Source organism: Hyla sarda, chromosome 3 (assembly GCF_029499605.1).
Source record: "Hyla sarda isolate aHylSar1 chromosome 3, aHylSar1.hap1, whole genome shotgun sequence".
Taxonomy (NCBI): domain Eukaryota; kingdom Metazoa; phylum Chordata; class Amphibia; order Anura; family Hylidae; genus Hyla; species Hyla sarda.
Genome location: NC_079191.1, coordinates 390,388,612 through 390,416,077, shown reverse-complemented (window position 1 = coordinate 390,416,077; position 27,466 = coordinate 390,388,612). Strand labels below are relative to the sequence as shown.

At 44.5% G+C, this 27,466-nt stretch overlaps 1 long non-coding RNA gene across 1 annotated transcript; it reads right to left on the bottom strand.

Annotated features, from left to right (window-relative positions):
- On the bottom strand, window positions 1-27,466 carry LOC130362875 (uncharacterized). Its single transcript, XR_008891604.1, has 3 exons — window positions 27,327-27,466; window positions 386-493; window positions 1-274 (listed from the first exon to the last, which is right to left on the bottom strand). It is a non-coding gene; the product is annotated as an uncharacterized LOC130362875 (long non-coding RNA).

The window sequence follows — 27,466 nt, the reverse complement described above, 5'->3', positions numbered from 1 at the left end:
CACATCTCTTGTCTACACCTTAGGAATCACTAGAGGACTGAATACTCAGTTTTTCATTTACTTGTTACTACACATGGGGGTGTTTTGTGCCTTCCAGTTAACCTCTGTATGTCTTGCAGATATTGGGAGCTGCACAACTGTTATTTTTTTATACATTAGTACTATAGATCTGCCACAGTGTATTAGTCTTTCCAGGAATGTTACTTTCATCCAACTGTCCCATTGGTTTCTCGACCCCTTTCACTTTTTTCACATTTTTAGTTCTGGCCTAGTGCTAAAATAAAAAACATAGAATCTTATTATTACTCAGGACTTAGTTGAAGCCCCTTTAGCAGTGATTGCAGGATCCAGTCTTCTTGTAGATGATACCACAAGGTTTACATACCTGGATTTTGGGATTTTCGGCCATCACTCCCCTGCTCTTTTAAGTTGGATGGGGACCCTCGGTGGAGGCTCTGGCTGAGCCCTTCAAGGACATTCACAGAGTTGTGTACTAATCAAGTAAAAAAAAAAAAATGTGGCACTCACCAACTACTGAATTCTCCAAAATTCTATATTATATCTTATACTATTATACTTACAAAAATGGGGGGGTGTATATACAAAAGAAAACAAGGATGTGCAAAAAAGGCCTCGGCTCTTTTATACTATTTATGCATGTGCACCGCTGAGAGCTGAGACTCCCTTTCTAACAACGACAACTGGAAATTTGTAAGAGGTTCTAACTAATGTGTAGTGTGTGGTAGCTGTACCATGTCAGACTATCCTCTTCTGTTGTGTTTTTCACAAAGTTGCCCCTAAGCCGCTCCTGTGTTTTTGCTGTGTGCTTAGAGTCAATGGGGGGGATTTATCAAAGTTGCTTATTTCCCGCATCAATATAGACCAACCTAAAGAGTATGCTCCAGTATGGTCTGACATTTCAGCGTACTTTTGGCTGATGCGACTTTTCAACAAGAAATCACTATTGATAAATTCAGCACCAATGCATTTTTTCACATCTAATATAGACTAGAATGTACTAAAAATCCTCTAAAGCAAAAGTCGCAAAAAAAGTTGCACATATTTAGACTTTTTGAGAGACAATTTTAGACGGGGAAAAAAATGTCCTAAATCCTTTGATGAATAACCCCCCCCATTGTCTTGTTGAAAGGTGAATCTTCAGCACAGTCTGAGGTCCAGAACACTCTAGGTCAGGTTTTTTATTATGAATATCTCAGTACTTTGCTCCATTCAGCTTTCCCTTAACCCTGACTAGTCACCCTGTCCCAGCTTCTGAAAATCATTCCTACAGCAAAATGCTACCCCTCCATACCTCATTGTAGGTAGAAGGCAAGTATTGGGGGGGGGGGGGGGAGGAATGTGGGAACTCGCCCGGGATCTCGAGTGTTCCCAACCTACTAACCCCGTTTATGCAAATAAGATTCCAACATGCCTTGACGTCCTGTGCGGCTCCCAGATATACAGCAGCTTCATTGCTCAGTTACAGATTCACAATTGCACAGCTTTATGACGGGTCTGTGCTAACCTACTAGGGTGCTGTTTAGGGATCGACCGATATTGATTTTTTAGGGCCAATACCTGATAATCTATGACCTTTCAGGCCCATAACTTATACTGATATTCCGGTATAAGTTATCGGCTATTTACCCCCCCCCCCCCCCCCCGGCCTGGCAGAAGCCACTGCAGATCAATGATTTAAAGCGGGCGCTTTAAATCGATGAACTGCAGCGGCTTTTGCGGGGCCAGAGATCGCCACCGCCACCCGATTCTCTCCCCCTGCCTGTCCTGGGGTCCTCCCTAGTCCAACCACCACCACTGCCGCCACTGCCCCATTGCTTCCCCCATCCCCGGTTTTGAAATTACCTCTTCCCGGGGCCCGCGCTACTTCTGGCTCCAGCGGCATCCTAAGCTGTCACTGTGCGCACTGACGGTGACGTTGCGTTGAGGACGTCACTTGTCATTGCGATGCACAGCAATAGCGCAGGACGTCGCAGGAGACAGAAGTAGCGCGGGCCCCGGGAACAGGTAATTATAAAACCGGGGAGGCAATGGGGCAGTGGCGGAGGCGGTCTCTGGCCGGGGCGGGGCATTATTGGCATATCGGCAAGGTAATTGCCGATACCGATAATGTCCAAAATTGTGAATATCTGCCGATAATATCGGCCAAACCGATAATCGGTCGATCCCTAGTGCTGTTCACATCACGATTTAACCTAAATTGGCATTCTGTCAAAAAGAAATATACTGCACTGTACTGGCCCCCTTCACTATAATGCAGTGTTCCCCAACCATTGTGCCTCCTGAGAAGCTCTCAGCATGCCTGGACAGCCTTTGACCTCCCTGGTTGGAAAACACCGCTATAATGGGCCGAATGTAGCCAAACGAGTGCCTACGTTTGGTCCTTTCCTGCATGTATATATTTACTTTGCACCAGACCATATCTGGACAGAACATGAGAAATGGCAGCTTGCAAAATTTCAAGTGTCATAGCAAAGTGTCTGGAAGTTTAGTATTGCCTTTTTATTAAATTTGCAAAAAAAATTGTTTTGTTTTTACTACGGGCAAAATATCGAAAAATAGATTTTTATTTTATTTTAGCACAAGTCTGCAACATAACAAAATGTGAAAAAAGTAAAAAGATCTGAAGACTTTCTTAATGCATTTTACAGTAAGTGCTGTGGATATAACATTTAATCGTGGGTTAACTGCTTTAAAGAAACACCCCCCACTCCACAGCTGCCGCCCCAAAATTTCTAGGTTAAATTTCATCAAACTAATGTCACAATGTTTTAAGGTTATAGTTATATCCACTAGGGGGCACTAGTTGTTTTATTCATGACAGACATGCTTAAAAATTCCATAGGCAGAAGCGTCTCAGAGGAAGAAAAAAACAAACGTTACAGTGGTCCCTCAAGTTACAATATTAATTGGTACTTGGTCGACCATTGTATGTTGAGAATTAAAGAAAAATAAATAGATAACTAATATAGATAAAGCAAATCCTTACATATAAAAGTAATAAAGATCTGCTGGGAGCTGTAAATCACTGTCTATGTCAGTGTTTCCCAAGCAGAGAGCCTCCAGCTGTTGCAAAACTACAACTCCCAGCATGCCCGGACAGCCAAAGGCTGTCCAGGCATGCTGAGAGTTGTAGTTTTGCAACAGCTGGGGGCGCCCTGCTTGGGAAACACTGGTCTATGTAGAGGACAGGAGCTTCTTCGGGGTCCTGTACAGTACACACAGTGTCCTAAAAAGTTACATTGAGCCGCCCTCACCTGTTGTCCAAAGGAGCAGGTAACCCTAGTACAGGTAAAGTGTACAGAACATGTAATACCTCTCTGGACAGTAGGGGGTGCTACCAGACAGCCAGTCAGTGCATACGCTTCAGTAATACAGGGGTTTTACCAGTGAATGCACATTCTGATTGGTCAGTTCTTCCATCATTGACGCGTTTCACAGATCTAGACTGTCCGTAGCATTGTATGTTGAGTCTGGTTTCAACTTACAATGGTTCAGAAAAGACCATTGTATGTTGAAACTATTGTATGTTGAGGCCATTGGAAGTTGAGGGATCACTGTACTTTTATAAAAATATTTTTTTCTTTTCTGATTTGAACATTAATAAAGCTTTTTTCTGCATAATGGGAAATTGTATGTAGGGACCGTACCATCATTTTGTGGAAGTCATAATCTTGAGGCTCCTTTTTTTACTACTTTAATGTATTTGAAAGCTGATACATTTATTTTATTTTTTATATATCCCCCATGACAACAGAAGTAAGATGTTTATACTGGCAGGGGTTGTAAAACTCCAGTAGCCACATAGTTAACCTATGGAAGAATCAATTTAAAGGGAATCTCTGGGATTTGAGATCTAAAGTTAGTTACTATAAGAACCATATGTGCCCACATTTTCTGCTATGGGTTGTGCATGGATTGGGTCACCTCCAGGGGGCTTTGTAGACAGTGGATTTTTTTAACATGCAGTGCCCCAGTAGGTGAGGTATATAGGAATACATATACCGTATTTATCGGTGTATAACACGCACCCCCATTTTAACAGGAAAATTTAAGTAAAAAAAATTTATGGTAAAATAAATGACTTGGACTAAATGCCACATCATCCCCCCAACTTTGTTTTCTTCTGCACCTCAGTTTGGTCCCGTCCCCTCCAGTGCCACATCATTCCTTCCCTTTTATCAGTCCCTGTGCCACATTTACCCCTCTCATTGCCACCCCCCATGTCTCATCATCCCCCCATGTCTCATCATTTACCCCTGTCATAGACCACCACTAGCCATACAGACATTAAGCATTTTGTGCCTCCCCCACCATTTCCCCCTGTCTCATCATCCCCCACCCTGTCTTATCATGTCCCCCATCATTCCCCCCTCATCATCCCCCACCCTGTCTCATCATCTCCCCACCCTGTCTCATCATGTCCCCCTCATCATCCCCCACCCTGTCTCATCATGTCCCCCCAACATTCCCCCCCTCATCATTTCCCCCTGTCTCATCATCTCCCCACCCTGTCTCATCATGTCCCCCATCATTCCCACCTCATCATCCCCCCAACCTGTCTCATCATCCCCCATCATTTCCCCCCTCCCTCATCATTTCCCCCCCCTCATCATCCCCCCATCATGTTCCTCCTATGCCAGTGGTCTTCAACCTGCGGACCTCCAGATGTTGCAAAACTACAACTCCCAGCATGCTCGGACAGCCAATAGCTGTCCGGGCATGCTGGGAGTTGTAGTTTTTCAACATCTGGAGGTCCGCAGGTTGAAGACCACTGTCCTATGCTATTCTTCGCCTCCCTCATCATTTCCCCCTGTCTCATCATCCCCCCCCCATCATGTTCCTCCTATGCTATTCTTCCCCTCCCTCATCATTCCCCCTTTTCCTTGCTTTTCATTGTTTTTTTTATATTTTCCTTACCTGGCTGCGCTTCGGCTGTCTTTCAGGCTGCGGTCAGTGAAGCAGATGAGTGACGTCCTATCCCGGCTTCTCTTCGCGCCATCAGGGACGTCACTTTTCATTTCCTGTAACTGCCGCTTGTCAGAGTTCGGAGTGCGGCGACTACAGGAAATGAAGTGACGTCACTGATGCCACGCAGAAAAGGCGGCAGAGGACGTCATTCATCTGCTTCACTGACCACAGCCCGCAAGACCCCCAGCCTGACCAGAAGCGCAGCCAGGTAAGGAAAATAATTTAAAAAAAAACTATAAAGAGCAGGGAAAAGGGGGAATGATGAGGGAGGGGGGAGGTAAGAAAAATTAAAAGTAAAACTGTCACTTGTTTTTTCCCGCACTATCCACAGGTACTGGTGGATAGTGCAGGAGAAGCTGATTAAAATGAGTCCTACCTTGTCTGGATCTGCGCCGCCGTTCTCCCGCAATTGTAGTTTTATTATCTGTTGAAATCTTCCTGTAACTGGCACGGGCGGGGCTTCGGCGCTTAACTGGCACTGACATCAGCGCCACTTATGAATATTCATCCCCCCAGTTAGGAGCAAAGAGAGGGAGAACTGGAGGGAGGTGGGGATGAATATTCATAAGCGGCGCTGACGTCAGTGCCAGTTAAGCGCTGAAGCCCCGCCCGTGCCATTTACAGAAGATTTCAACACATACTAAAACTACAATTGCAGGAGAACGGCGGCGCAGATCCGGACAAGGTAGGGCTCATTTTAATCAGTGTCTGCCGCACTATCCATCAGTACCTGTGGATAGTGCGGGAGAAAACATGTGACTGATTTAAAGTGGCTGCGGCCGTGCTGCAAATACTTAACAAGCAGCCGCTGCTGCGGCCGCATTAAATCAGTAAAAGTGCGTGTTATACGCCGATAAATACGGTGTATGTATATATATATATATATATATATATATATATATATATATATATATATATAGGATCTGGTGTATGACTCTTGTGATGTAAACGAGGCCTGATCTGTCAGAGCAGCATGTAATGTAATGTGATTTCCAATGCATGCACAGAGTTTTTGAAAGTGGCTTCTGTAAGTTGCACCTGTCCTGTACGCAGACCGTTCTAGCAGAAGACGTGCACCTTTGGTTACCCCATATTTGCAAATGAATGTGTTCTGTTTTGCCCTATAACAAGTTATTCAGTAAAAGCTCCTACCCAGCTAAGGAAACGCACCTTAATATCTGTTCCGATGGGCACCCCAGTACTCGGACAACACATTCAGCACTAGATGCACAAATAGGGCAGGAATATACAGCACATTAGGCTCATATAAAATCATTTTTTATTTTGGCTTTCTGGCCATGCATGGAGTTGTAGTGTTGCAACAGCTGGAGACACACTGGAAAACACTGATCTAGATTGCAATCTCCCTAAATCCCTCCAACCTCTCTTCTGAACAATTGACACTCAGGAAAAATAAGGCTATGTTCACACGGCGTGCTTCCACTCAGATTCCTTCCTGCCAAGCTGCCAGCAGTTTTTTTGCAGTTTTGCAAATTCTGTGTAGAATTTGTGCTGAATATATGCAGAATTTCTTGCGCTTAACACACAGCTTCTGGCCGCAATTTAATGTTCTATCGGCTTCAGTGGACTCTGCTGAGGAATTCTTCAAAAACTCTTGACATGTTCAATGTCTTTGCAGAATCCGGAATTCAGAATTTCCGCAGCGGAAAATTTGCTGTGTGAATGGGACAGTGGAAATTCCATTCACCCCAAATGTTCACTCATGTAGCAGAATTTCTGAGCTGAATTTCTCCTCCAGATTCTGCATGGAATTCTGCATGAATTTATAGCCAATTCACTTTAGTGAAATTCCTGCAGTAAAAATTCTGCTGTGTGAGATTTATGCAGAATTCAGTGCAAAAATTCTTCTGTGTGAACCCCGGCCCAAGGCTGCATTCTCGTGGCAGAATTTCTGCACACATTCATTTTGCCCGAATTCCGCATCTTTCCCTCATTCGCGGAATTGACACAGAATTGATGTGGCATTCGTGCAGAATTTCCGGATGCTTTCTGCATGATTATGTAGCATAGTTAAACAGGGGGCCTTTTTTTAAAGTGAAGTACAAATTCCGCATGAATTCTGCACCAATTCCACTTTTTTAGCAGAAATTCAAGCCCCATTGATTTCAATAGGATTCCGCAACCAAAGTCTGGAAAAATACCAGACTTTATTTTTACGGAGTGCAGATTGCTGGATTTCTGCATCAAACATTCCGCAGCAGAAATTCTTGTGTGAAACGCTCGCCCCTTACAACTGGGGTGACACTTTGTAACAAACCCCATTGTCATATAATCACCATACTACTGTGGTGACACACTGTAACAAACCTTCTCCTCATGTAATCTTACTACTGTGGTGACACACTGTAACAAACCTCCTCCTCATGTAATCTCCTTACTACTGGGGTGACACACTGTAACAAACCCCCTCCTCATGTAATCTCCTTACTACTGAGGTAACACCCTGTAACAAACCTCCTCCTCATGTAATCTCCTTACTACTTGGGTGACACACTGTAACAAACCCCCTCCTCATGTAATATCCTTACTACTTGGGTGACACACTGTAACAAACCCCCTCCTCATGTAATATCCTTACTACTTGGGTGACACACTTGTAACAAACCTCCTCCTCATGTAATCTCCTTACTACTAGGGTGACACACTGTAACAAACATACATTATAGAGATGGTTATGCTGGCTGATTACTAACTTTTTTTTGCAGCGGCTGCTCTAGGCCACACCCCCTCCATATATTTCTATGGGTGAACCGTACGGCTAACTTTGGCTCTCCCATAGAGATATATAGAGGGGGTGTGGCAGCCCTCGCTCCGGGCGGGGGTCATGACTCGCCACTGTGAGAAAGCCAGGGCTCCGTACAGACGATCAAGGGGGTTACAGCACTCGGACCCCCCGTGATCTAAAACTTATGCCCTATCCTGCTGTTAGGGGATACGTTTTTCTGTACTTATCGGCTTAGGACTTGTTCTTTATTATGCATGCTATTTGTTTTAATGCAAAATCTGAAACATATACGCCACTGTTGAACATGGTCATGGTATTCAGAATTTTGTTTTCACAATTCGCAAAATTGTTACATAACAATCCATTAGGGTACGTTCACACGTACAGGATCCTGTGCAGATCTGATGCGCAGAATTTGTAACTGCGGATTAGAAGTTGTGCTTAGTCATATAGTTTACATTGAAATCTGCAGCAGAAAATCCTGTGCATCAAATCTGCGTACGTACCCTTAAAGGGGTACTCCACTAGAAAACTTTTTTTTTTTAAATCAACTGGTGCCAGAAAGTTAAAAAGATTTGTAAATTGCTTCTATTTAAATATCTTAGTCCTTCCAGTACTTATCAGCTGCTGTATACTACAGAGGAAGTTTTTTTCTTTTTAAATATCCTTTCTGTCTGACCACAGTGCTCTCTGCTGACACCTCTTTCCATGTCATGAACTGTCCAGAGCAAGAGATGTTTGCAATGGGGATTTGCTCCTACTCTGGACAGTTCCTAAAATGGACAGAGGTGTCAGCAGAGAGCACTGTGGTCAGAAAGGAAATTCAAAAAAGAATAGAACTTCCTCTGTAGTATACAGCAGTTGATAAGTACTGGAAGGATTAAGATTTAATAGAAATCATTTACAAATCTGTTTAATTTTCTGGCACCAGTTGATTCCAGTGGAGTACCCCTTTAAGAAGAGAGAAATCTACAGGTTTCTTTTTTGTTTTCTGCCGGTTTCCTATCCATTAGTATGTATAGTATACATTCTACCTTCTCCAGATGGCAGCATATAAAGGTGTCACTCTGATTTAAGGAGTTTAATCTGATCTGGAAGTACCATACAATTCAGAAATGTCATAGCCCCATCCTATTGACTTGTTGTCACGTATGTGAAGGCAGAGAGAAGTGAACACGCTGCTATTTCTTATGCGCTATAATCTACCTCCATATAAGGTCTATTTTGAATTTTTCACTGTAAAAAAGTAATAGCAAGTAGAGGCAGCGGCGTAGCGTGGGTTGTCAGCACCCGGGGCAGGGCAAGTAATTTGCGCCCCCTAACCCGTGGATTTTAGCACTCGAGTCTCTTCCTCTAGATTAGGTAAAGAAACCCTTACCCCCTAAGCACATGTATTGTTTGTTATGAAAATACTGATGTCATTAAAGTAAAATGCATCTAAATACAAGTTTATTTTCAAACACTTTATTGAGTGCGAACATTACACATTCTCCACATTCTCAGCAGGTCTATGAATACAAATCTACAAATGTAATAACCGAGCACGGGCCGCGCTATTATATGTCGTCTCACAACCATCGTATATCAAGAACAAAAACTAAACATCAAAATGGAACCAAACCCTGGAGATGATCCAAGGCACATGACTTTGGGTATTATAAGTAAGCAGCAAATGTCAGGGGGGCATTATATGTGGGGGCACATGACAGGGGGGCATTATATGTGGGGGCACATGACAGGGGGGCATTATATGTGGGGGCACATGACAGGGGGCATTATATGTGGGGGCACATGACTTTCGGTATTATAAGTAAGCGGCAAATGTCAGGGGGGCATTATATGGGCACATGACAGGGGGGGCCCTGTCATGTGCCCCCATATATATTGCCCCCTGACATGTGCCCCTCACATATAATGCCCCCCTGTCATGTGCCCCCACATATAATGCCCCCTGTCATGTGCCCCCACATATAATGCCCCCTGTCATGTGCCCCCACATATAATGCCCCCCTGACATGTGATCCTGACTTATAATGTCCCCTGTCCTGTGCCCCTCACATATAATGCCCCATGTCCTGTGCCCCTCACATGTAATGCCCCATGTCCTGTGCCCCTCACATATAATGCCCCCCTGACATGTGCCCCTCACATATAATGCCCCCTGAGGGGGCAGGACAGGGGGCATTATATGTGAGGGGCACATGTCAGGGAGGGCATTATATGTGAGGGGCACAGGACATGGGGTATTATATATGAGGGGCACATGACAGGGGGGTCCTGTCATGTGCCCCCACATATAATGCCCCCCCTGACATGTGCCCCTTACTCATCATTTGCCCCTCTCACTTATAATTTGCTCCCCCCTCCCCTTTCTCACGCCAGTCACCTTCCTCCCACGCTGCGGCTGCTCCATTCCTGCAGTCAGTGCGAGCCGCGGGGACGTGATCTCCGGGCGCCGGTGCGATGATGTGATGTCATCGCGCCGGCCTGCCGTGATTGGCTCTCACTGACTTCAGGAATAGAGCAGCCGCGGCGTGTGATAGCAAAGTGACGGGCGTGAGAAAGGGGTGGTGGAGCGGGACAGCCGACAGCTCCCACTCCACCATGCGATAGTTCATGAAGAGGGGCAAAAATCTTGGGGGGGGGGGGCAATTGCCCCATTGCCCCCCCCCCCCCCCCCCTGGATCCGCCACTGCCTCCACAGTGGGCGGCGACCCGACGGCTCGGATGGGATTCGCACAGCCAGCACTGCAGAGAGAGTGAGTGAGCCAGGCAGGGGCAGAGAGCTGCGAGTGCGAGACTGCCCCCCCCAGATGTTGCGCCTGGTGCGGCCGGCCCCCCCTGCACCCCCCACGCTACACCTCTGAGTAGAGGAAGCCTAGATGGGAAATGTATGTGATACTTTTATATTCTGCAGCATTGTACGGGGCACACATGTGCTCTAGATAACATATTTGTATGTTATTTATATTCTTTTTTGTATCTATTGAGAAGAAAAACTGTTGCATTTAGGGAAGAACATATTTACTTTAGGTAAGTAGAAGTAGAAAAATGGGTGGGCACTGCTAGAGAACCGCTATGCAGGTGTAACAATCAATATGTTCGGGTGTATGGCTGGTATATGGTCTGGACAATTAAAGAGACAGCCTTTCATATGCAGTAGAATGAAGATAGAAATTTGTCCGCACTCACCATGCCATTTCAAGTGGTTCGCTTTATTGGATTCTTCAAATATCCATTAAAAAGCATGTAACAAAAACACCCGAGTGCAGGGAGGGGGAGCTGCTCCGGGCAAGGAGACTAGGAGCGGCTGTCAGGAACAACAGCACCGTTTCGCGTTATTCACGGAACCGGAAGATGCGTGAATAACGCAAAACGGTGCTGTTGTTCCTGACAGCCGCTCCTAGTCTCCTTGCCCGGAGCAGCTCCCCCTCCCTGCACTCGGGTGTTTTTGTTACATGCTTTTTAATGGAAATTTGAAGAATCCAATAAAACGAACCACTTGAAATGGCATGGTGAGTGCGGACAAATTTCTATCTTCATTCTACTGCATATTTACTTTAGGACAGTGTTTTCCAACCAGGGTGCCTTCAGCTGTTGCTAAACTACTACTCCCAGCATGCCCGGACAGCCTTTGGCTGTCCGGGCATGCTGGGAGTAGTAGTTTTGCAACAGCTGGAGGCATCCTGGTTTGAAAACACTGCTTTAGGATCTGTTAACCTCACGTTCGAGATATATTGCTCATTGACTCTCTTTGTAAAACAAAAACCTTTTATCACCATGAACAATTATCCCATCCACACGATACAGGTTATCCCATCCACACGATACAGAATTGTTCATCTGAAGAGATAGGGTCATTCTAGAGGAGGGGGGGGGGGGCTGAGCTGTGAGCAACAGCTCTTTTGTGCCTGTGACGATAAGGAGGGAGATGCTGGTTCTCTAGAGAACAGGAAGTCTCAGCTGAGTTGGAGCCCTAGTGGCCGAATGGAAACTGCAAGATTTTAGGATTATTTTAAAACATAGAAAGTTTAAAATGGAAAATTGGAAGAAAAAAAAATCCCCCCAAATTCTTAAAAAATATGGTTAACATAAAAACCTGAATTGGGCTCTATTCATGCGTACAGTATCCTGTGCATATTTGATGTGCAGGATTTGAAGCTGTGTTCAGACATTTAGTTTACATTAAAATCTGCAGCTTCAAATATTCGCAGGATACTGTACGTGTAACTACACCATTAAAGTTTTCCAGTGAAAAATAAGCTGATCGCAGGGGGTTCCGACCATTAAGGCCCCCTGCATTCACCATGACGGGACCCGTCACTCAGTGTAGGGTCTTTTCTCATAGAAATGAATGGAGGGCGTGCTGCACCTGGCACATGCTCCATTCATTTCTATGAGAAAAGACCCTACACTGAGTGACGGGTCCCATCATGGTGAATGCAGGGGGCCTTAATGGTCGGAACCCCCTGCGATCAGCTAATTTTTCACTGGAAAACTTTAATGGCACGCCCTCCATTCATTTCTATGAGAAAAGACCCTACAGCTTTCGGCCATCTTCGTTGCTCCCATAGAAAAGAATGGAGCACATGCTGTATACCGGTAGACGATGCGTGCTCCTTACTGGGAGCAGCGGGGTCCCGTCCTGGAGATCGTTGGGGTTCCCAGCGGTTGGACCTCCCCAATATGCTACTTATCCCCTATCCTGTGAATAGGGGATATGTTAATTTTCGCAGTACTCCTTTAAACAATAATAGGTTATTTTCTAAGGACACATCCCCTTTAAGGAAGGAGGGCTTACACACGCCTTGCACAGAGGCCCTTTGCTATGAGTGTCTACCCCCAGGTCAGGACATTTCCCTTCTGTATACAATGTAATTGTACACTACCAATGTATATAAATGACAGCGCATTACTAATGTATCAATTCCAGTATAAAAAGTTGACCCCTGCTTTGTGTCGTACAGTCATGCATGAATGAGATAAAATAATTGTCAGCTGTCACATTATATTATGTATTTTTAGCCATATAAACTAAAATCAAGGTGTCCTACATGAACAGTAACTAAACTTCAGAAGTGAATTCAGCATAACGTACTCGGAGAGGACCTATAAATAGACACTGTCATGGGAACCAACAATGTCCAAGGTCTATCCTGCCCCTTCATCAGGTTCCCGGTCAGGAGTAGCACGTGCCCAGGAACTTGAGAGCCTTGTAAAACCTTGGCTGTCCGGTGTCAAAGTAGTACACAAGTGGCACAAACATTTCCCCGACTTACAAAAGTCTCGGAATAAATTCCTTCCTAATGGAGCGTGTCATATTACAATCCTCTCTTGTACTCGCTCACTCAGTAAGAACAGTGCAAAGATCCAAACATAAGGATGTTCAACCATGAAAAATTCTAACTATGCAGAGCTATTACAGAAGAGTTAAATCTGGAATTAATTTCTAATACTGTTACAATTTGAATTAGATAATTTTTTTTGTATAGAGAGAGATCTGCAGGCTGTATAGTGTGTGGTTAGTAATAACCAGATCACCCCACTATTCAGGGTTCACTTAAAGGGGTACTCTGCCCCTAGACATCTTATTCCCTATACAAAAGATAGGGGATAAGATGTCTGATTGCGGGAGACCCGCCGCTGGGGACCCCTGCAATCTCCCTGCTGCACCAGACATCGGGTGCAGCGTCGGAGGTTCGTAATGTCACGCCTCCTCTCATAAAGTTGCATTGAGGGGGCATGGCTGTGACGTCAAGAGCCTCCGCCCCCCCATTGCCAGTCATCCAGATGTCTGGGGTGTCGCAGCAGAGAACGTGGAAGGGGTTTTCCCAAGCAAATGTAAGGGTATGTTCACTTGTCTATTTATTTAGAAAAAAAAAAAAAGGACGACTTGTCTATTCATTTTGCAGATTCTGCATGAAAATGCATTGCTGTCTATGAGCATTTCTGAACGGTTCTAGAATCCACCAGATGGGACAAATGTGCGGATTGTCCACGCATGTTTTCCGTGCCGACATTCTGCACATTTTACTCCATGTAACCGTGGCCTGAAATTTAAGTAAACCAGTGTATTTGGAAAGTCTTCCGACCCTTTCACTTTTCACATTTTGTTATGTTGCGGTCTTGTGGTAAAATAAAAAACAAATGTGATTTTCTCCTCTTGATTCTGCACTCAAAACCCCATAATGAGAATATGAAAACAGAATTCCCCTAACATATTGATGTTTCTGCTTCCATCGCTTGTATCGTTTTCCCCTCTGTTCCTATGTCCTTTTGGAGGGGTCATAGTTATGGATAAGGGGGTTATACTCCAAACTTAACATGGACATCAGGTGACCCCATAGGATCAGGTAACCACACAGCCATTTAAAAAATAATAATAATAATGGCAGACCTTGTGGATATTGGGGAGAGAAGTGGATTTTTTTATGGCCAAACAGGCAGAATATGTGAAAATAGAATATCCAGTAACATTTATTTTCCACTCTCTCCCCAAGATCCACAAAGAGGTCTTCCCTCCTCTGATGAGGCCTATAGTGGTGGGCATCTCTTCTCTCAACGAGAGATTATGCGCCTGGCAGACACTTTACTACAACCTTTAGTGGTAACCATCCCAGGTTTCTTGAGTGTCACCAAACATGTTTTAGCGGGTTTCCAGCAAATACCACGGCAGAGTAATTTCTCTTGGATTACCGTGGATGTTACCGCATTGTATTCAGTAATTCCACATGACAAGGCCATTCTTGCTCTCAGATGTATATCCCCAGTACTCTACAGGAATTTTTAATTTTATGTGTTGAATATATTTATTAACACACAATTTTTTTTAATGTTTGATGATGTCTATTTCCTGCAGATCACTGGTGCGGCCATGGGGGCGAAATTCGCCCCTTATCTCGCCAACATTTATATGTGTTGGTGGGAGAAGGGGACACTTTAAGCCCCTAATAACATATTTTTTTATTGCATTCAATTGTACGGCCTCTACATAGACGACCTCCTGTTTATTTGGGGGTCGGTTGTGGCGGCCGTACAGGCATTTTCTGCCTACTTGAATGACAATCAACTGGGATTAAAATTAACACTACAGCTCAGTAAGGATCAAATGTCCTTCCTGGACTTGAACCTGGTTGGAGACAGTGTCCATAAGATCATTGTCACATCCATTTACCGTAAAAACAAAAAAGTTGCGACTACAATCTTGCATGCTGCCTCCTGCCATCCTCCCCAAGTGACCAAAAATCTCCCCATTGGAAAGATGGTCAGGGCTAGGAGGAATTGCTCTTTAATTGAGCTATTTAACATAGAAGCAGACAATATAGAGAAGCGTCTTATTCATTGAGGTTATCCGAAATGGAACATCAGAAAAGCCAGATCTATAGCTATAAATAAGGAATGTGAATGATTGCTATTTTCCTCACAGAGGTCTGAAAATTAAAAACAGTACTGTCATTTCTTTAAAAAAAAAAAATTACTTTTGTCACTCAGTATAGTCAGGACTGTAACCTGATCCATAAATACACGCTGATCATTAACGGAGATCCTTTATTTACTTCAGTTTACAGATGTGTTTCCAAAAAGGCCCCCGCCATAGGGTAAAAACTGTCACCAAGCATGTTTATTAGTAAGATACCAAATCAAAAAACATGGTTAACCACTAAGGGTTCCTATAAATGAGGCCACAGGATTTGCATGTGCTGCAAGATCATGTGTAATGCTGCTCAATTTATCTCATATTCCATGGGTAAAAGTTATAAGGTACAACAATACATGAACTGTAATACATCACGTTATATACCTTTTTTCCAATATGTGGGGTGCACTATTAACACTTTAAAAACTAGACTCCAAAAACATATTTCAGATGTTGCTCACTTCAATTCCCGTCACATTTCTATGGTTACTAGACATTGGCCCTGATTTACTAAGAGTGCAGTTTAGTTTCCTTATTGGGTTTTAATTACCTACAATTTTTTTCCACTGTATTTACTAAGGATTCCCTACATTTTCCACTTTCCTACATTTTGCTTTTTAATACACATATTCTGATCTGTAGGGTTTTCCTCCACCACATTTTCTGTGGAAATCTTAGTAAATATGTTGGGTTTTTGTGAAAATGTCTGGGACACGCCCATTTTTGGTGACCACACCCACTTTTCTTTACAGCCATGCCCCCTTTTTCCGGTTTTCTTAGTAAAATGGAGAGTTAGTCGTTTATTTTTTTCAATTCTGGCACAAAAAAGAATTTCTGGCGCACAATCCGTCAAGACATGCCGGGTTTGCAATAGTAAATGAGGGCCATTGTGTTGAGGCATACCAGGGAGATTTCTCTTTCATGACCTTACAAGGAACTGAAAGGGTTAATCCCCCTACAAGGGGTGGCAATTACAGACAAAAAATATTAGAACTTGACACTTTTCCCAAAAGGGTTGAATCGCAAACAGGATGTGGATAGGGGATAAGATGTCTAGGGGCGGAGTACCCCTTTAAGGCGGAGACCATAGAGGTACTATGTCCCATATTTGGCTCAACTGTCCATCCCTTGATTCCTTCTGGACTGGCTCGTTAAATTTAATGTCTAAACTTCTCTCACACACTCCCCAAGACCCCAGTACTAACTTTGCTATCCATCCTCCCCCCCCCCCCCATCACTACCTAAACCCTCGGCCCATCTCCTACACTATATGTTGATGGCTGCCAGGTCAGTGATTCCTAGACTATGGCGGACTGCCAGTCCTCCTACTCCTTGCTTTGGGAACTGTCACATATATGTAGGATGGAAGAATTGATTGTGGACTCAAAGCACCAGGCTGACAGATTCCAGAGTATCTGGGGTCCTTGGCTTGCCTTCATGGAATCAGAAGAGTTTGAATCCTTTCACTTAGAGGCATAGAATAGAGATCCGGGACCGCTTAGGATCGCTTCCATAGCTCAACTGAGACTGCAGATCTGGAGGTGGCTGGTTTTATTCCAATTCATGAGGTACACCCTTTTTTCCCCGCTACCTGCTTCCCTGTACCACTTTCTTCTCTTTTACTTTCTACCCTTCCTTTTCCCATCTCTATATTTACCTTTCTCTTCTGCTTTTCCCCTCCCCACAGAGGTGTTAAGGCTCACTGTACCCCTTGTTATGTTCCTTGAGGGGTGTAGTTTCCAAAATAGTGTGCCATGTGTTTTTTTTTTTGTGTTCTGGCACCATAGGGGCTTCCTAAATGCGACATGCCCCCCCAAAAACCATTTCAGCAAAATTTGCTTTATAAAAATCATATGTGTCTCCTCTTCTGAGCATTGTAGTGCGCCCGCAGTGCACTTGACATCCACACATATGGGGTATTTCTATACTCAGAAGAGATGGGCTTACAAATTTTGGGGGAATTTTCCCTATTACCCCTTGTAAAAATGTAAAATTTGGGGGAAAACCAGCATTTTAGTGAAAAAAAAAATTATTTACACATCCAACTTTAATGAAAAGTTGTCAAAAACCTGTGGGGTTTTTAGGCTCACTGTACCCCTTGTTAGGTTACTTGGGGGGTGCAGTTTCCAAAATAGTATGCCATGTGTTTATTTTTATTTTTTTATTTTTTGCTGCTCTGGCACCATAGGGGCTTCCTAAATGTGACATACCCACCAAAAACAATTTCAGAAAAACTCACTCTCCAAAATCCCATTGTTGCTCCTTCCCTTCTGAGCCCTCTACTGTGCCCGCCAAACACTTTACATCCACATATGAGGTATTTCCTTACCCGAGAGAAATTAGGTTACAAATTTTGGGGGGAATTTCTCTCCTTTTACCCCTTGTAAAAATTCAAAACCTGGGTCTACAAGAACATGAGAGTGTAAATTCCTGTGAAACACCTAAAGGGTTAACACACTTACTGAATGTTATTTTGAATACTTTGAGGGGTGCAGTTTTTATAATGGGGTCATTTATGGGGTATTTCTAATATGAAGGCCCTTCAAATCCACTTTAAAACTGAATTGATCCCTGAAAAATTCAGATTTTGAAAATTTTGTGAAAATGTGGAAAATTTCTGCAGAACTTTGAAGCCCTCTGATATCTTCCAAAAGTAAAAACATGTCAACTTTATGGTGCAAACATAAAGTAGACATATTGTATATGGGAATCAATATATAATTGTTATGGTCACGGCAGGCGGTGGATCCTCTGGGCCTGTGTGGATGATGACGTGAGCCGTGCCGGGGAGCGGAGTCTAAGGTGCTGCTGGTTTTCACCAGAGCCCGCCACAAAGCGGTCATGCTGCAGCAAGCGGCACCCAGGTTGCTACCCCTGACACGACTAGTCCACACAGGTGGCTGAGAGGTGGCATGGCACAGAAGTAGACTGGCAGGACGGGACAAATATAGCAGTAGGTCAGGAACACAGGTGCAGGGTAGGTAGGTAGCAAGGAACAGGTACACAGTAACAGAGACACAGAACTTTCACTATGGCAATAGACAACCAAAGATCCGGCAGGGAACCAAGGGAGGAGCTGATATTTAAGGATCAGGGTGCAGGTGTAGACACTTGACTAAATGAGCACTGGCCCTTTAAGAGTGAGAGCTCCGGCCCATGCCCTATTAGGCGGGGCAAGCGCACTGGGGCTGCGAGGACAGGGACGTGAGTGACGGGTTGGGATTCGAATGCGGGTGTGTCCTGCGATGCGAATCCCAGCACCGCCGGCAGTGAGGACATGACAGAGCGCTCACGGCCAGCATGTCTGTCCGGAGCGCGGATGTTACAGTACCCCCCCCCCCCCCTTTGGTCTGCCCCTCTTCTTTGGAACTCTAAAAGTTCCCCACTACATGAGACCAAGGAGTTTCTGGAATGGGCAAAGACTTTAAGGGACTTGCAGGCTTCTGTCGTGGAGTCTTCCGTCTTCTAAGGTGACCAACTGGCAAGGAAGAATGTTCCAAATTCAAGACTTTACGTCTGAGTTTAACAGGCACAGAAGATATCACAGGGGGAACAAGACAGTGATCTTGGCAATATTGTCCCCAACAAGTGATTTCACCAGATTTCCAGTCAAGTTGTGGAGAATGAGGTTGAAGCCAAGGAAGACCAAGAAGAAGCTGCGAAGTACAATGTGGGAGCACATAGAACTCAATTTTTTCCATTTGCAAATTTCCTACTTGCATGACGAGGGGTTCCGTGCAAAATTGCACCTTACAGATCAGATTTTGTCCATTAACAGAAGAGATGTAGAAGGGCTTGGCAAGACGAGACACTGGAAGACCGTGTTTATTGATCTGGGAGGCACCAATGAAGTTACTAGCAGAACCGGAGTCCAAAATAGCAGAAGCGATAAATGATGACTTGGCAGAGGAAAATACTTGAACCGGGGTGGTCAATCGAGGAGAGGTAATATTAACATCTAAGGAAGCCACTCCTACTTGTCCAAGTTGAGAGCGTTCTCCCGGACGCAGAGGATGTATAGAACAGTCTTTGAGAAAGTGCTCCGGACTGGCACAATATAGGCACAAATTCTCATTGCGTCGACAGGATTTTTCCTGCTGCGTTAAGTGAAAATGGTCCACTTCCATAGCCTCTTCAGCAGGAGGCAAAGTAAACAATAGAGGTGGATGTTGGAACACGGGTGCCAGACGAGGTAAACGCCGTGTTCGGGAAGGTTCTTCTTCTAAAGGAAGCTCTCCCTGCCTCTAAATGGATAAGTTCGCTCAGGTTAGTCGGAGAATCTCGGAGAATTAGAGAGGAAAGTCCTTTTTTAAAGGTAGCACACAAGGCCTCGTCTTTCCAAGAAAGTTCAGAGGCAAGTGCGAAACTGAACCGCGTAGTCGCCAACGGAGGAATTCCCTTGGCAGGAGGTTCAGTAGAGCCGTCTCGGCAGAGGAGGCTTGCATTGCGGAATTCTGCAAGGAAGGCTGACAAGTTTAAGGAGACAGCATCTCTACGATCCCAGAGAGGAGTAGCCTAGGCCAAAGCTTTTCCAAACAGTAGACTGAACACAAGCGCCACTTTAGCACGCTCTGTCGGGAACAGATCCGCCATGAGTTCAAGATGGATCGATCACTGTATCAAAAAGCCTCTACACAGTTTGGGGTCTCCATCATACTTTGAAGGCAAGGACAAACAAAGCTTGGTCCCAGGAGAAGCTACAGACACGGGAGGAGGCTCAGGAACAGGTGGCTGCTGCTGTTGTTGCTGCTGAGCAGCAAGAAGCTGTTGCATCATGGTTGAGAGTTGATTCAGCTGTTGTGTTTGATGAGCTAACTGCTGCAACTTCTGAGCCATGACTGTGGGAAGATCCGAGACATCTGGCAAAGGCACCCCAGCGGGATCCATGGCATCTTACTGTTATGGTCACGGCAGGTGGTGGATCCTCTTGGCCTGTGTGGATGATGATGTGAGCCGTGCCAGGGAGCGGAGTCTAAGGTGCCGCTGGTTTTCACCAGAGCCAGCCGCAAAGCGGTATGGTCTTGCTGCGGCAGGCGGCACCCAGGTCGCTACTCCTGGTACAACTCGTCCACACAGGTAACTGGGAGGTGGTGTGGCACAGAAGTAGACTGGCAGGATGTGGCAAGATGGCAGTAGGTCAGGGCAGGAACACAGGTGCAGGGTAGGTAGGTAGCAAGGAACAGGTAGGTACACAGTATCAGTGACACAGAACTTTCTCTTTGGCAATAGACAACCAAAGGTCCGGCAGGGAACCAAGGGAGGAGCTGATATTTAACAATCAGGGTGCAGTTGTAGACACTTGACTAAATGAGCACTGGCCCTTTAAGAGTGAGAGCTCCAGCGCGCGTGCGCCCTAGGAGGTGGGGGCACGCGCACCGGGGATGCGAGGACAGGGAGGTGAGTGACGGGCTGGAATTCGCATGCGGGCACGTCCTGCGATGCGAATCCCAGCCCCGCCAGCAGCAGGGACACGACAGAGCGCTCATGGCCAGTGTGTCTGGCCGGAGCGCGGATTTTGCAATCATTTATTTGGAATGTCTATTTTCCTTACATGCAGAGAGTTTCAAAGTTAGAAAAATGCAAATTTTTCAAATTTTTCATGAAATTTTTACATTTTTCACCAAGAAATGGTGCAAGTATCGATGAAAATTCACCACTAACAAAGTAGAATATGTCACGAAAAAAACAGTCTCAGAATCAAATTCATAAGTAAAAGCATCCCAGAGTTGTTATTGTTTAAAGTGACAGTGACAGTGGTCAGATGTGCAAAAAAACGCTCTGGTCCTGAAGGTGAAAATGGGCTGTGTCCTTAAAGGGGTTCTCTAGTGCTTAGACATCTTATCCCCTATCCAAAGGATAGGGGATAAGATGCCTGATCGTGGGAGTCCCGCCGCTGGGGACCCCCGTGATCTTGCACGCGGCACCCCGTTTGTTATCAGTCCCCGGAGCGTGTTCGCTCTGGGTCTGATTACGGGCGATCACAGGGTGTGTGACGTCACGCCTGCACCCCCGTGGGATAGCTGTCACGCCCCCTCCCATAGGCTTGCATTGAGGGGCGGAGCGTGACGTCACACGGGGGCGCAGGCATGATGTCACACACCATCCGCCCTGTGACTGATTACAAACGGGGTGCAGCGTGCAAGATCACGGGGGTCCCCAGCGGTGGGACTCCCGCGGTCAGGCATCTTATCCCCTATCCTTTGGATAGGGGATAAGATGTCTAAGCACCGGAGTACCCCTTTAAGGGGTTAATAAGTGCAAAAGAAGCTGTAATCCCCAAAATAGAACAATAATTAAAGATAGTTATTGGTCTAATACTAGTGGATACTAAACCCTAAATAAGGCAAGCGTCCCAGACTGGAGGATTTCACAATGATGGTAGTGATGAAGATAGGGACGTGCTATTGTGGCTTTAATTGTTTTTAATACCCTCTGTGTCTGTGATTCGTAATTGTATGTAAACAATTGTGCAATAAAGATTATTTGTAATTGATATTATTTTTTTGGTGTGCTATTATATCTCAGTGTAGCTTTTTCTCTATGGAAAATCTATATATCCTGTGACTTTCTTCAGCTCTGGTAAAAAAAAAACATTATCCCAGAGGGGTGTAAAGTGAAAACTGTTTTTAAACCCCATCAACCTTCTCAAAGTGACCCACATTTTATTTAATGCTACCAATGTCAAATTATTTTGCTATATAATTTCCTTCCCAACCTCCCACACTCCAAAATCTCAAATACATTTTCTACTGTCTCCCTGTGAGCCCTAATTACTTTAACTAGTACTTCTTGTTCCTGTACCATTAAAGTTATTTGTGCCGCAATAAAATAACAAAAAAATAAATAAGGTACTCCCCCCCCACCCCTCCCATTTCCATTGGGGGATTCATATTACAACTCTTCAACCTCCTGTGTTTTCTCCCCCAAATGAGTTCATTTAATTTCCTATCTAACCCCTTAAAAAAATTGTCTCCTATCCAAATAGGGGATACTCTTAAGTAATGTAGAACCATGGGTAAAATAACTTATTTTTTCAAGACCAGCCTGTCTGCCATATATATCCAAGCCCAGACCGCTTCATATTTTACATTTATTACTAATCTTTTCCAATGGTTTAATTGATTATATTCTTCTACCTTCGTGAAATACTAATTTTGAGGTATTAAAAATTCTCAGATGTTTTTAGAATTTTAACATTCCCAATTGGACTTACTGTTTCACGATCTAGTGGTAACAAACATGATTTGTCCCAATTAATTATGAACCCTGAATATTTCCCATATTCTTCCACTATTTGCAAAGGAAGCTTTTCTACTGCATCCTCCACAAACAAGACAATATCGTCTGCATATAGGAGAATTCTTTCCCTCTTACCATTGACCCCAAACCCATCAAATTTGTCTGAGTCTTTCAGAATTTTCGCAAGGGGCTCTACAAACAAAGCAAAAAGCATTGGGGATAATGGGCACCCCTGTCTTGTCCCTCTTTCCAGGGGGAAGCTCTCTGTTAGTTCTCCATTAACCTCTATACTTGCTCTAGGTGTGTTATACTGTACATTGTTTTAATCTCCTGTATAAAGAAATCTCCCAAATTAAATTGTTTCAACACCCTAAACAGGAAGCCCCACTACAATCTGTCAAGAGCTTTGTTAGCATCCAGTGACAGAATGAAGCGGGGGCCCCCTTTCCCACTTGAATATTAACCCCTTGCCGCATATAGACATTTATAAACGTCCATAAGCGGCTCCCAAGGTATGCCGCATGCTCAGCAGGTAAGGGCGCATCATACCCGCTGGGTCCAGGTTGCTATAAGCAACCAGGACCATCGGGCTGATGTCCAGCATTAACTCTTCAACTTTGATTGCCGCATCTAAAGTGAAAGCAAAAACTCAGCTCAGTTGGGCTGATCGGGACCATCACGGTAAAATCACGATATCCCGATCAGCTAGGATGCATCAGGAGGGTGCCCTCCTCACCTTTTTCCCATATAAAACCTGTGTAAATAAAAATAAATATAAAGATATGTGGTATTGCCGCGTGCATAAATGTCCGAACTATAAAAATATATTGTTAATTAAACTGCACGGTCAATGGCTTACCACCAATGACTTGTGGTTCAGGCACTATAAAAGTGATAACAGGTTTTCTTTATGTAGAAAAAATTGACCATAGTGACACCAAGAGGCACCAAATGTATCAAACAGTATAAGCCTCTATAATAAATTTGTCACATTCTTAGTCCATGTTCACATCTGCATCGAGAATCCATTAGGAGCACAAATCGATCACAAATTCCATCAAATATACCGGAAAAACTAGCACAGAATGAAGTGCTATTTTGTCTGCTAAAAAGGCAGATTGACTATAAAGGGAACCTGGTATACATAGGCTGTCAGCACTTTGTAGTCGGTGGTGCACGTCGAGGTAGGTCCATGTAGAAAAGTCAAGGTCCCAGCACTCACCAAGTTATGCCAGAAACAAATAGAATTTTCACATATAAGGGTATACAGGGCGCGCGTTTGGACAAATACTTTGCCTTCCTCAGCTGTCTCAAGGTCTTTGCCGAAATGCATCCTGTATACCCTTATATGTAAAACTTTATTAAATGGTTCTATCAGAACTTTGGTGAGTGCTGAGACCTTGACTTTTCTACATGGACCTACCTTGATGTGCACCACCGCCTTCAAAGTGCTGACAGCCTTTCCATACCAGGTTTCCTTTATGGTCTCAATAATGATATCTACCATCTTGCTAGTCAAAATAGCACTTCATTCTATGCTAGTTTGCCTGGCATATTTAAAGGAGTACTGCAGTTTTAGACAACTTATCCCCCTCAGACCCCCACGATCTGTACGGGGCCCCGGCTCTGCTGCAGCTCTCCCCATTCCGGAGGCATGTTGACTGCAGCATAACACCGCGGCCGACAAGCCCCTTCCATGTATCTCTGTGGGAGATGTGGCCTTCATGCATCCCCACCTGTCCAATAGAGATGAATGGAGGAGGCATGTCTGTCGGCCTCTTAGTGAGGTGGACAACACTAGCATTAGCCACGCAGAGCCGCAGCAGTTTTGAATCCCCATACAGATGGGGGATAAGTTGTCTAAGGCTGCAATACTCCTTTAACTCCTTAAGGACACATGATGTACTGGAACGTCATGTGTCCGCTCCCGATCTATAACGCGGGGCCACGGCGTGGCCCCGCATCATAGCGGGTGGGGCCCGGCCTCTAACAACGGCTGGGACCCGTGGCTAATAGAACGCGGCATTGATCGCGGTGCCGTGCCCTATTAACCCTTTAGACGCGGCTTTCGAAGTTGAACGCCGCGTCGAAAGTGAAAGTATGCCGGTTAGCTCAGTGGGCTGTTCGGGATAGCCGCGGCGAAGTTGCGGCATCCCGAACAGCTTACAGGACAGCAGCAGGGTCCCTACCTGCCTCCTCGTTGTCCGATCGCCGAATGACTGCTCAGTGCCTGAGATACAGGCATGAGCAGTCAAGCGGCAGAGTCATCGATCACTGGTTTCCTATGAGAAACCAGTGATCAATGTAAAAGATCAGTGTGTGCAGTGTTATAGGTCCCTATGGGAGCTATAACACTGCAAAAAAAAAGTGAAAAAAAAGTGAATCAAGATCATTTAACCCCTTCCCTATTAAAAGTTTGAATCATCCCCCTTTTCCCATAAAAAAAACACAGTGTAAATAAAAATAAACATATATGGTATCACCGCGTGCGGAAATGTCCGAATTATAAAAATATATCGTTAAGTAAACCGCACGGTCAATGGCGTGCGCGCAAAAAAATTCCAAAGTCCAAAATAGTGCATTTTTGGTCACTTTTTATATCATAAAGTCCTATCAATGCAAAAATGGTACCGCTAAAAACTTCAGATCATGGAGCAAAAAATTTGCCCTCATACCGCCCCATATGCGCAAAAATAAAAAAGTCATAGGTGTCAGAAGATGACAATATTAAACGTATTAATTTTCCTACATATAGTTATGATTTTTTCCAGAAGTCCGACAAAATCAAACCTATATAAGTAGGGTATCATTTTAATCGTATGGATCTACAGAATAAAGATAAGGTGTCATTTTTACCGAAAAATTTACTACGTAGAAACGGAAGCCCCCAAAATTTACAAAACAGTGTTTTTTTTCTTCAATTTTGTCTCACAATGATTTTTTTTCCATTTCACCGTAGATTTTTGGGCAAAATGACTTATGTAATTACAAAGAAGAATTGGTGGCGCAAAAAATAAGCCATCATATGGATTTTTAGGTGCAAAATTGAAAGAGTTATGATTTTTTAAAGGCAAGGAGGAAGAAACGAAAATGCAAAAACGGAAAAACCCTCGGTCCTTAAGGGGTTAATGGAATCCCTAATGCTGGTGTAAACATAGACTAAGGTCACAAATTTACTATAGTAGTTCATGCTGTTTTCTTAATTTGGTGCATTCTTAGACAATATTGTCTAACTTTTCACCACCTATTGGTTGGCTTACATTATGGCAATATTTTGTGTTAATGTTGAATATCAAGCCACAGCCTTTTGCCCAAGTCACAACCATTTACTGCTAAGCCATATGTCTACAACACATTATAATATATATGTGGTGTCCCGGTACAGGACCTGGTCCTGTCCCTTGTCTAAGGTCCCCGCAGCTAGAGTCCCTCCATGTCCATAGGGCTCTCCTGTAGGGCTCACCCCTAGTCGTCTTAAGTAAAGTGTTTACATATTAATTTAATGTATAGGAAATGTATGTATAGGACCTTAGTGGTCACGTGATACACAGTTGTAATGTATAAAATGCTTAAGGACCTTTTGGAGGTCATGTGATGTACTCAGAGTTCACTGGGTTAATAACTTACAGGTTTGCTGACCAATGAGCTTAGTCCAGCCCCTTATTATATAAGGGGCTGCCAGTGGCGTCTCCAGCATTCATATTTAGGGGGGGCACATGGGGGGCCAGTGACAAAAGTGGGGGGGCAATTTTAAAACGTGTGTATGTGTATATATATATATATATATATTCGGGTAGAAGAAACAGTCATTGGTGCACATCTACGATCTTGTATAATGATCTAATTGCTTCTCAGCATAATATTAAAAACTAACAGGTTGTTAGTATACATTTTTGATCAAAAAGTACAAGCCCACTCGTCACGTCAAGGCCACCTATTTAGAGTGGGTCCCTAACGTCCCTAGCATAAAATGGCGTAGCACTGGGCGGCGACCACCACCGCCGTGACACAAGTGCCCATGGGGGGGGGGGGGAATGACCCACTGGCAGAGCGGCCCCAATGCCACTCATACCAGTCTATGGGTCGCACGTCCCCGCAGACACGGCGCCACGGCAGCAACAGACGCCGCACAGCACCACACCAGTGTGAACAAGGTGTAATAGCTCACTTACCATGCTCTCCCAGTCAGACTGGGAGGCTGCTAGGAAAGAAATGGCCCCTGTGTAGCTAACTACTACTTATATAGGGTTGGGCTGAGGGGGTGGGGAAGAGTGCAGACAACATGTTCAAACAAAAAAAAGGAGGGGATAGAAAACACAGTGTGAATTCGGGTAGAAGAAACAGGCATGGTCGCACATCTACAATCTTGTATAATGATATAATTGCTTCTCAGCCTAATATCAAAAACTAACAGGTTGTTAGTATACATTTTTGATCAAAAAGTACAAGCCCACTCGCCACGTCAAGGCCACCTATTAAGAGTGGGTCCCTAATGTCCCTAGCATAAAATGGCGTAGCACTGGGCGGCGACCACCACCGCCGCGACACCAGTGCCCACGGGGGGGAACGACCCACTGGCAGAGCGGCCCCAATGCCACTCAAACCAGTCACTGGTACCGCGGCGGTGGTAGTCGCCGCCCAGTGCTACGCCATTTTATGCTAGGGACATTAGGGACCCACTCTAAATAGGTGGCCTTGACGTGACGAGTGGGCTTGTACTTTTTGATCAAAAATGTATACTAACAACCTGTTAGTTTTTGATATTATGCTGAGAAGCAATCAGATCATTATACAAGATTGTAGATGTTAGGGCCCTGGAAGGTAATGTAAGGGCCACATGGGATGGGCCATCATCCCCTCCCTAAAGATTTAGTTCAAGTGGATGGGAAATAGTTAATATAACGTTTACAGGGATGAGTTTATACAGTTACTAACCTCTATGCCGAGTTTTCTCATAGGGCCAGCATGTTGCTGGGCAGAATGGCTCTGGATCAGGATTGGTGAATCGCTGCATCGGCAGGAAGATAGAAGTCTATTTAAGTAACAGCTGGACTGACCCAGTGGTCAGTCTGAAG